A 10,595-nucleotide genomic window follows, 5' to 3' on the forward strand; every position below is an offset into this window, starting at 1 on the left:
GGAGACAAGGAACCAGCCTTCTAGAGGGTCTGCTATTTTCAGCAACCATGCCCAGGGGAAGGGGTCGCCCCCAGAGAGCAAAACTTTGCTTATTCACCAGATTAAATGTTGAGCCCCTTGGTCGGCCAGGTTATAGATCTGTCGGCAAGGACAATGGGATGGTCTTTGGCATGGGGGTGTCTTGGGGATCTTGGCGTCCCCCGCATTCCCATCAAGGCCCTGATTCCTTAGTCCGCAGGGAAGCTTGAGGGTCTTCCAACCCAACTTCCCGCTTTGTCCCGTCACTACGGGCTGAGACAGCAGGGGGCGCTGCAGGATAGGCCGGATGCGCAGACTGGCCTGGTAGCCAGGGGGCGGGCCTTTAAAGCAGATTTCCAGGCAGATCCAAGTTATTGCCAAGAAACTGTGCCTGCCCACCTCCACCCCCACCCCTCCACGCCCCTCCATGCCCCCACCCACCCTCACCCCCATCCCCATCCCGTCCACAGCCAGCAGGGAGCAGCTGGGCAAGAGGGCTCAACCGGTCCCCTAGTCACTCTTCTCCACCCTGAGGCCATGGAGTCACGACCTTCCTCCAAGCCAGGAGGTGGCGGAGACGGGCGCGTGTCACTGTCGCGGTTTCCCAGGTCCTCCTGGCGACTGGGAAGGCTGGCTGCGCGGCGCACTGTGTGAAGGGCCCGGTCCTCACCCTCGTCCCTCCCGCCTGGTCCGGGAACCCCTCGCGCTGATCCCACATTGGCTGCCTGCCCTCCCCGCGGTGGGCACCGGCCTACCCGGGCTTCGCAGCCGCACGGCCTCGGTCAGTGCCTCTAGGGTCCCAGGCTACCCTAGCAGCCCCTGCCCAGGGCACGTTCCCTACTCAGAGACTGTGAGCCTCGGCTTCAGCCCCACACCGCCAGGATGGAGGAAGCGGGCAGGAAGGGGGGAGGGGACGGGGAGGGGGCAGGAAGGGGAGGGAGAGCAGGCAGGGAGGGGGCCTGCCGACCCCACAGTGAGTCACCTGCCGAGCTGGGACCCGGGGTGGGGGGCTGAGGTCGGGCTCCTGGGATGCTTCGACCCTTCAGCCAGGGCCCCCTGGGGCTCTCGGGGCACCGAAGGGGCAGGAAGGCAGGCCTGGCTGAGGGGCGCCCTGCAGGGGAGGGAAGAAGGGAAGGGGGTTGTGGGGGCTCGTCCAGAGCCTCCTCCTGTCTGATCACACCTCCTCTCAAGGAGCCTGGAAAGGGGATGCCCCGGGGGGAGCCGGGCTGCCACCTGGTCCTCCGTCACCTTCTCCTGGAAGGGAGAGCTCAGGTCACCGTCTAGGTGCCCCTGGAGAAAGTGGGTGCTGGCCTGACTCCACCTCGTGGCCAGCAGGGGTTTCCCGCCCAAGGGCCCCACCTACCCTCCTCCTTCTCGGGGTCATCTGGGCGGGAGCAGGGAGAGGGTGATGAGGCCATGGTTTGGTCCACTTCCCACGGTCACTCCTGACCTCTGACCCCAGGTCCCATACCCCTGGCCGGGCATGAGGGATCGGCTGGGGCCTCCCACCCCTCCAGCTGAGCCTGGGCAAGGGCTCCTCCAGTCTTGGGCACCCCTTCCACCCGCTTGCCGGCCTGGCTCCGCCCTACCACCCCAGCTCTCTCCATGGCTGCTGGAAGTGAAAGAGTTAACAAGGTCTGTGGCGTTTCCCTCCCAGACTCCTCCTAGATGTATATTTAGCAGACAGGGCAAAGCCAGGGAGAGGAATGCCCAGCTGCCCTGGCACTGGAGCCCCTGATGGCCACACCACTCCCAGAAGGGTGGGGGCGGCTCTGAATGGAAGGCTGTGGCCTCAGGGGTTCCTGGAGGCCCCTGTGGAGAAGGGCAGGGCGTTGCTCCTTTTCCAGAGAGAAGGATCGAGTGACTGGGTCTCCCAGGGCTGGGGGAGGCAGGATTGTGGGAAGGAGGCTGGCATCAGAGGGCTCACTGTCAAGGGGCGTTGGGGCACAGCTGGCTGGGAGGGTTCCTTCCACCTGCTGAGCCCGCTGCTGGCCTGGGCCAGGGACCGTGGGAACTGAGGGTCGCAGGCCGGGTGCCCCAACCGGCTCAGGTGCCCGCCTGGCTGGCTGGACGTGGCCGGGGGGGAGATGGCTGGGGAGCCGTGTGCCAGCAGTCACCTCTTCACTTTGGGACAGCGGGCATCGCCAGCAGACGTCACGTGGGGTGGGCTAGAGCAGGAGTTCTTCTAAGTTCTCCATTGAGAGCGTTTCCAGGGGCCCGACTTTTGAGAAGTGACTGACAGGTGGGATGATGGCACAGTATTTTGGCTTTAATGGTGGGGAACCCACTGAGCTGGCACCAGGGCACCTGGGCTCTGGACCTTTCTCTGATACCAACACACTGCATGACCTTGGAAAAGTCATTTCTGGCCCCAGGGGTCTCAGTTAGCTCATCTGTAAAATGTGGAGGTTGGACAAGACGGGACCCACGGTCAAATCCATTGGCAAACTCCCGAGTCCCGGATGAACCTCAGTTCAGAGTAGAAGGGTAAGACCCAGCCTGCTGGTTGGAGGCATCTCACAGAATAAGCAGCAGCTTCTGAGAATCTCCCATGGACCAGTGTGTGTTTGTGGTGTGTGTGTGTGTGTGTGTGCACGCCTCTTGGCCTTCTGAGACCTCTGACCTCTCTCTTAGACCTGCTGCCTCACCTCCAGGGAGCTCCTCTGTGATGAAATAGAAGTGGGCTCCCATAGAGTGAAAGTGTTAGTTCCTCAGTCATGTCCAACTCTTTGGAACCCTATGGATGGTAGCCTACCAGGCCCCGTGGTCCGTGGGATTTTCCAGGCAAGAATACTGGAGTGGGCTGCCATTTCCTTCTCCAGGGGATCTTCCCAACCCAGGGATCTAACCCAGGTCTCCTGCATTGCAGACAGACGCTTTACCATCTGAGCCACTAGGGAAGCCCAATACTATCTATTAATATTGTTTAAATCAGTGCATGATAATAAATATTAATATATTTAACAATATTAATAATTAATAAAATGAAAACAATAACAGAAGTAGAGTGTGGACTTCCTTGGTGGCCCAATGGGTTAAGACTGAACTTCCAAGGCAGGGGGCACAGGTTCGATCCCTGGTTGGAGAACTAAGATCCCACATGTCACATGACATGGCCAAGAATAAATAAATGTTTTTTTAAAAAGTAGAGGTTAGAAGTGCATACCTGGTTTCTCTGATTGGTCCTAAGCTGGAAGCCTGGATGAGAGTTAGGGCAGCTGTCAATCATTAATCAAGCCCTGCCCATGTGGGATGATTGCTACCTGGGTTACTGTTTGGCTTTCTGGACCACTTGTCCGGGATAGCGGTCTGATTTCCTACAAGTCTGACTTACGGCTAGCAGGCCGGCTTCCTGGCATGGTTGCCGCTGATTGTGGGTCAGAGATCTATTTTTACAGAAGCTCTGGCCATGATCCATCTGTATATTTAGTGTCTCAACAACAACCCATGAGTATCATCCATTTAACCGAGGAAGTCATAGGGCCGAAGTCATAGGGCCAGTACATTTCAGAACCTGGACAGGAAGCCACTGGTTTTGAGCTTATATTTCTTTGCCTTTCAGTCTTCTGGAGGCAAGGGTCCTGACCCCTAGCCTTCAGCCCCTGTGCCAGTACACTGAGCTTGCTCTCAGTAAGTATTTATTAAAGTTAAGGCGTAGTAAAGTTTGAGGGAACCAGGTAGAAATGCAAAATGAAAGTGTGTGTGTGTGTGTGGTGGGGTGGGTAGTTCCCTGGTGGCCCAGTGGTTACGAGTCTGGGCTTTCACTGCAGTGGCCCAGGTTCAATACCTCGTCAGGAAAATGATATCCCACAAGCCACCTGACATAGCCAAATAAAATAATAGAACAGAATGGGGTGCTGAGGGATCCTGGCTGGAAGGGCACCTGCAGTTAGAACCGTCAAGCATTCGACCATCTTCCCTCTTGGCATCCCACAGGCATCTCTGCACTCCGGGCTTGGAAGCCGAAACCACAGGCTGAGACATGTGGGTCTGGGCCAGCTGGGTGGGAGGGAACTCGCCTCTGGGAGACAAAAGCCATCTGCCCACCGGCCTGTCCACCACCCTGTTCTAACTGATGTATTGGGAGGTCTGGTCCAACCTCGTTGAGTAATTAGGGGCAGTCAAGAGCTGAGAAGGACACTTCCTCCCAGGAGCTGGCCTGGGGGTCTGGCCAGGTGAGGGGGACGGGAGCCTCCAGCCCTGTTGAAGGCAGAATTCTCAGGCGGCCGCGTGATCTCTGCCCCTGTCCTCGGGAGTTTCTCCGTGATTATATTATGTTACACAGTAAAGGAGAGAATCACACTGCAGGGGAGGGCGGTGACCTGAGGTCAGGTGATGGGGTGGTCAGACAACCCCCACCCCGGGGCGGGGGGGAGGTCAGGTGATCTGGCTGCTAGCGTGTTCTGTGTTCGCCCTGAGATTCCACAAGCCCTAGTTTGTGTATCTCTGAAGGGAGCGGTTGGCCTGAGCAATCTAATCCTGCCAACTGTGATCTGGATTCCTCTGAGGCCAGGAGAGGCTAGGAAGAAGGCCAGCTCCCCTGGGTGATGCTGGTCCAGTGGATGTAGGCGGCTGTTCAGTCCCGTGGACAGAAATAAGCAGAAGAAATCACTTCCGGATGTGAGTGCGGTGACCCTGGACCCGTGGGATTCCCGCCCCGCCCTCTGCAGCCTCAGTTCCTCTACGACCTCAGGTTGGAAGGGCTGCACCTAGAAGAACCAAAAAGCGTGGCTGCTGATCTTTCCCAGGGCTTGGTTCTGCTTTCTCCCTGGGGCCTTACCGGAGGGTGTGGTCACAACTGATAAAGACCGAGCGTCCAGCCAGCCCACTCAGTACACACAAAGGTTGGGCATCAGGAGCCTGAGCCAGGGCTGGGGAGGTGACTGGCCCCTCGCCACCGCCACTCACGCCCCTTCTGACACCATGTGGACGAAATTCACCGCAAGAGAAAGGAAGTGGGCAGGGCCTGCACAGCACCTTTAGACGTTTCAGTGGCTCTGCCTCCATCAGCCTCTCTCTTTCTTCTCTTCCCCAGAAAGGCATCCACCAGAGGGCTTGGTTCCCTGAAAAACTAAAGGAAGAAAAAAGCAACTAGAGATGATCACACTAAGGGAAGTAAGTCAGAAAGACAGACACTACATGATATCACTTATATGTGGAATCTGAAATATGACACACATGAGCTTATCTTCAAAACAGAAACAGACTCACAGACATAGGGAGCAGACTTGTAGTTGCCAAGGGGGAGGCAGGTAGGGGAGGGATGGAGAGGGAGGTTGGGATTGGTAGATGCAAATTATTACATATCGAGTGGTTAAACAACAGGGTCCTCCTGTCTATTCAATATCCTGGGATAAGCATGCTAAGTTGCTTCAATCGTGCCTGATTCTTTGACGCTATGGACTGTAGCCTGGACTGTAGCTATGGACAGGCTCCCCTGTCCATGGGATTCTCCAGGCAAGAATGCTGGAGTGAATTGCCATGCCCTTCTCCAGGGGATCTTCCAGACCCAGGGATGGAACCCACGTCTCTTACGTCTCCTGCACTGGCAGGCAGGTTCTTTACCGCTAGTTCCCCCTGGGAAGCCCACACAGAGCCCTCTGTTGGCTTCCTATTGCCTGAGGTAAGATGCCGCCCTTTGAGGTAGCTGCCAGGCTTTCAGCCTGTCTCTCCCCATGCTCCCTCCCAACCACGCTCCAGCCAAGCTGTCAGATTCCCGGCACCTACTCAGTGCTTGACAAATGGGTGTTATTCTCCATGAAACTGGTACCAAGTGCGTGAGTGATAACAGGCAGTCTGGCCAATCAGAGAGTTTCCTTTTAGCTTTGAGGTTCCGAGCGGAGCAGACAGCACCTACGTGCACACCAGTCTTAGCGCCCTTGCTATAAAGTGCTGTCCAAAGGCTCTGCGGAGAGAGTCTGGGTCCCCTTGAACTGGGGGGACGACCTGGGCCTTTATCGTCTCCACCGCTTGCTGCCTGCCTGCCACTGGCTGCCCTCCGTGGGGCTCCAGGGCAAAGGAAGGGCTGCAGGCGGGGCAGAGGGCCCTGGTGGGAGCTCTGGATCAGGTTGTTTTACCAGCAGCACAGGGGCCCCTTCCAGTCCTCCACAGGAGTGGAGAGCAAGGTCGAAGCTGAGGTGGAGCTGAGATGCCAGCTCCTGGGCGAGAAGGAGGAGGAATCTGCACAAAGGGTCCTTCTGCATCGAGGGGCCCCAGTGGGCAGGCCTGCAGCTAAGAAAACATCTTTAGTGGTTTTTACTGCAGGCACCTACATTCCTGAATAGCTGAAGGGGAGAAGGCCCCAGAAGGGGGTGGAGGGAGGCTCCCCACCTGGCCTTGCTACAAGGAACAAGCATTGAAAGGAGCTAGAAATATGGTACAGAAAGTTCTGGGAGCTTGTTAAGGGCAGACCCTCAAGGAAGCCAGGAGCCAACTAACAGACAGCCTGGCTTTCTTTCTCTCGGGGACAGAGAGCTCAGTGCAGTGTTGAGCTTCTTCTTAGGGGAGTCCTGTGTCCAAGAGGCTTTCAGAGAAAGGAGTTTTCTCCAAGGGAGAGGAGTGCCTTTTTTTTCCTCTATTTTTAGATCTCCAGAGTGTATCTGGCAAGAGTTGGGGCCAAGGCTGTTGGTCACCCACCCACACGGGGTGGAACCAAGTGGGACAACTCTTCGGCGAGAAGACAAAAGCGTCTCTTTAGCTCCAAAGGACACCACTGGGTCTCAGACTCAATGTCCCAGGCATTGTGAAAGGCAGAATTCTAAGATGCGCCCTGAGAATTGCCCCTGTGATTGTGTGCTCAGTCGTGTCTGACTCTTTGAGACCTCATGGACTGTCGCTCGCCTGTCTCCTCCGTCCACGGGATTCTCCAGGCAAGAAAACTGGAGTGCGTTGCTGCGTCCTTCTCCAGGGGATCTTCCCGACCCAGGGACCAAACCCACGTCTCCTGTGTCTCCTGCCTTGCCGAGTGGATTCTTTACCACTGCACCACCTGAGAAGCCCCTAAGATTATTTTTTCATTAAATGGCAAAAGGGATTCACAATGGAATAAATTTACTAATCAACAGACCTTCAAATAGAGTGGATGGGCCTGACCTAAACTAAAAGAGCCCTTTAAAAGCAGAGAATTTCTCTGATGGCAAAAGGAGAATCAGCGATTCCAAGCATAAGAAGGATATGATGCACCATCAGTGGCTTTGAAGGAGGGGGCAGTGTCACCAAGGGGTGGGGGCTGCAGGGAAAGGACGTGAGAGCTGCCTCTAGGAACAGAGACCAGCAAGCAGCCAGCAAGAGCACAGGGGCCTCAATCCTACAGCCGCAGGGAACTGGTTCTGCCAACAACCTAAGTAAACTTGGGAGTGAATTCTTCCTCAGAACCTTCAGTAAGAGCTCAGCCTCGCCACCTCCTTGATTTTGGCCTTCAGTTTTTAAGCAGGGACCCAGTCAAGCCCACCCCAGACCTCTGACCTGCAAAGCAGGGAGCTAATAGATCAGGCTTGTTAAGCCTCTAAGCTTGTGGTGACTTGTCACTTGGCAGTCAGGAACTATTGTACCTACGTGAAGGGTTCAGGTTATCGTGCGTGTTGACCCAAGTGAGAAGGAAAAGGCATGATTCTGACTCACCCACGACCTGGAGGTGGCAGGCTCCTCCTTCACTCTGTTTATGTCCCTCCTCCACACTGAGGCATCCGAGTCTTTGTCCATTAGCCTCTGCCAGAGGCCCCAGGCTTCCCAGCTGATGCAGTGGGTAAAGAATCCACTGGCAGTGCAGGAGACACAGGAGACCCGGTTTGATCCCTGGATCAAGAAGATCCCCTGGAGAAGGGAACGGCAACCCACTCCAGTAATTCTGTCTGGAGAACCCCATGGACAAAGGAGCAGTCCATGGAGTCACCGTCTGACACTGAGTGCAAGCACTCAGAGGCTCCAAGCTCCAGTCACTGGACTAGGAAGTTTGGACACAAACCGTGAACAGGATGGCTTCTTGGGCCTAGTTATCCGTGTTTCTTATCTGTTTGCTTCTCTGTTAACTTTTCCTGTATTTCTGCCGAAACTGTTGGATCACTTAGTCCTTGACAAAAGCTAAATCCCTTCCAGCAAGTTATGTAGGACTCCCTGATCCAGGACCCAGACTGTTCTTCCAGAGAGTTCCTTAAAGCTTAGAATGGATTGCTTTCTCTCCCATGATCTATGTGACCTGATTCATCCTTTGGCAGAGATGGTGAACTGTCCATCAAAATCCATGCTCCTCTTTCATAGTATAGCTGCTGCTGCTGCTGCTGCTGCTAAGTCGCTTCAGTCGTGTCCGACTCTGTGCGACCCCAAAGACAGCAGCCCACCAGCTTCCCTGTCCCTAGGATTCTCCAGGCAAGAACACTGGAGTGGGTTGCCATTTCCTTCTCCAATGCATGAAAGTGAAAAGTGAAAGTGAAGTTGCTTCAGTCGTATCCGACTCTTAGCGACCCCATGGACTGCAGCCTTTTAGGCTCCTTCATCCATGGGAGTTTCCAGGCAAGAGTACTAGAGTGGGGTGCCATTGCCTTCTCCATTCATAGTATAGAGTTGGTGCTAAAGCACTGAGACTGCATTTCCCAGCTGCCCTTGCAACCAGGTGTGGTCATGTGACTAGTTCCCACCCATAGTATGTGAGCCAAAGAGATGCGTGCCAATGCCTTAGGAGGCAGGGAAAGAAGCAGGTGTGCCTCCCCCATCCATCTTGTCTTCAGCCAGCTGGATGGAGGTGACAGTGAGAACAGCGGAGCCTTGAGATGGAGAGAGCCTGGGTCCCTAGATCACAATATGGAGAAAGTTCAGTTGCTCAGTCGTGTCTGACTCTTTGCGACCCCATGAATCGCAGCACGCCAGGCCTCCCTGCCCATCACCAACTCCCGGAGTTAAGCCACTGGCCAATCAAGAATCCCTGCCTTGGTGTGTTAAAAGAGTAAGAAATAAATTTCGACGATATTTAGACCATTATGCTTTGGGGGTCTATTTGTTACTGCTTTTTAGCCCACTTTTTATATGTATCCCTCTACTTGGCCCTCGACCTGAATCAGATTGCACAAGGTGCTGACTAAACTCCTGGTGTGAAAACCTCCAGTATTCCCTGTGTTTCACTGCCCCTGGCTTTCCAGTCCTCGTCCTGGTTCAGGCTGTCTGTTTGCTCCAGAGTCTGGCTGACTCAGCTGGCCTGGGCCACCATCCATCTGCTGTCGATGAGTGCCTGGCTCACAGAAAAATGCACGTTTATTCCCCCAAAACATAGGGTTCTTTTTTTTTCAGCAAAGGTGGTGCAGCAATAAATTTGGAGAAGCGAGCACCCAGGCCTCTGGTTCCTTGGGACACAGCCAGGGAACACACGTCTTCAGGCTCAGCTCTCTGAGCCAGAGCTGCCAGCGCTGGGAGCAGAGGCGGCCCAGGCTGATGGGGGGAGGGGAGGAGACTAGAGGCGACAACTCTCTCAGAAAGCAATTACGCGCTTCTTGGTGGCCTCAGGGACAGCCTCAACTTTTTTGGACTTTCCCCCCAGGGAGGCTGAGGCATGGGGGAGGAGAGCCTCTGTACCTGCAGCTCTTTAAGGCTCTGCTTAGTGATATGGCGGGCAGAAGACTCCGAGCAGTCTTGGCAGAAAGGCAGCCCCGCCCTGCCCGCTGCCGGGAGTGCCCTCTCCTGCGCCCGCGGCAGTCTCCAGTGTAAAGAACCCATCCTCTTGTCTGTAGCAGCCATGTGGGGAGCCCAGGAAGGGACTGGAGTGGGGACCAAGATCAAGAGCCCCAACCGGCTGTCCACACCTGGAGTACAGCTCCGGGTTTCCAGCCTCAGCAGAGAGAGGACAGGCTTGACTGTGGATGGTCAAGCCGCCTAGAACAGGTCCAACAGGCTCCGGGCCGGCTCCGGTGGTGGCTCACGAATACCACAGCCCAGCTCCGACTGGAATCAGGATGCCCTGGAGGGCCTAGACTTACACGACAGCCCCTTGTTCAGACGGCTCCAGGAAGATGCCTCAGCAATTTCCAGGGCAAATTTGCTTTTGATTGAAGCCTGGAAGAAATAGTGGCAGACTCCCCAGGGCCCAGCAATCTACCCACTGGCTCCTGCTGGTTTTTCCAGTCTGTGAGCAAAAATCCAACCAAATGCCTAGGCCGTCTTGGAGGTTGCTGTGCACTCGGTTGCTTGCCCGCTCAGTCATATCCGACTCTTTGTGACCCCATGGACTGCAGCCCGCCAGCCTCCTCTGTCAGTGGGGATTCTCCAGGCCAGAATACTGGAGTGGGTAGCCTATCCCTTCTCCAGGGGATCTTCCAAACCCAGGATTCTCCTGCATTGCAGGAGGATTCTTTAGCAGCTGAGCTAATGACAATAAGCTTACCTGGGCTGTCCCACAGACGCCCAGAACCCACTCAGAGAGGGTCAGCGAGGGTCCCTAGGCTTCCCCATATGTCTAGGTGGCCGCACAAGAGCCCTGACTCCTCCATGTGTAGCCAAGGGGGCACCCCTTCTTCCCATCCGGGCAGATCTCAGCACTAACCCTGCAGTGATGAGCTGAGGAACCGATGGTGAGCGCATCTCATTCAGGATGT

Source organism: Oryx dammah, unplaced genomic scaffold (assembly GCF_014754425.2).
Source record: "Oryx dammah isolate SB20612 unplaced genomic scaffold, SCBI_Odam_1.1 HiC_scaffold_8, whole genome shotgun sequence".
Lineage (NCBI taxonomy): Eukaryota > Metazoa > Chordata > Mammalia > Artiodactyla > Bovidae > Oryx > Oryx dammah.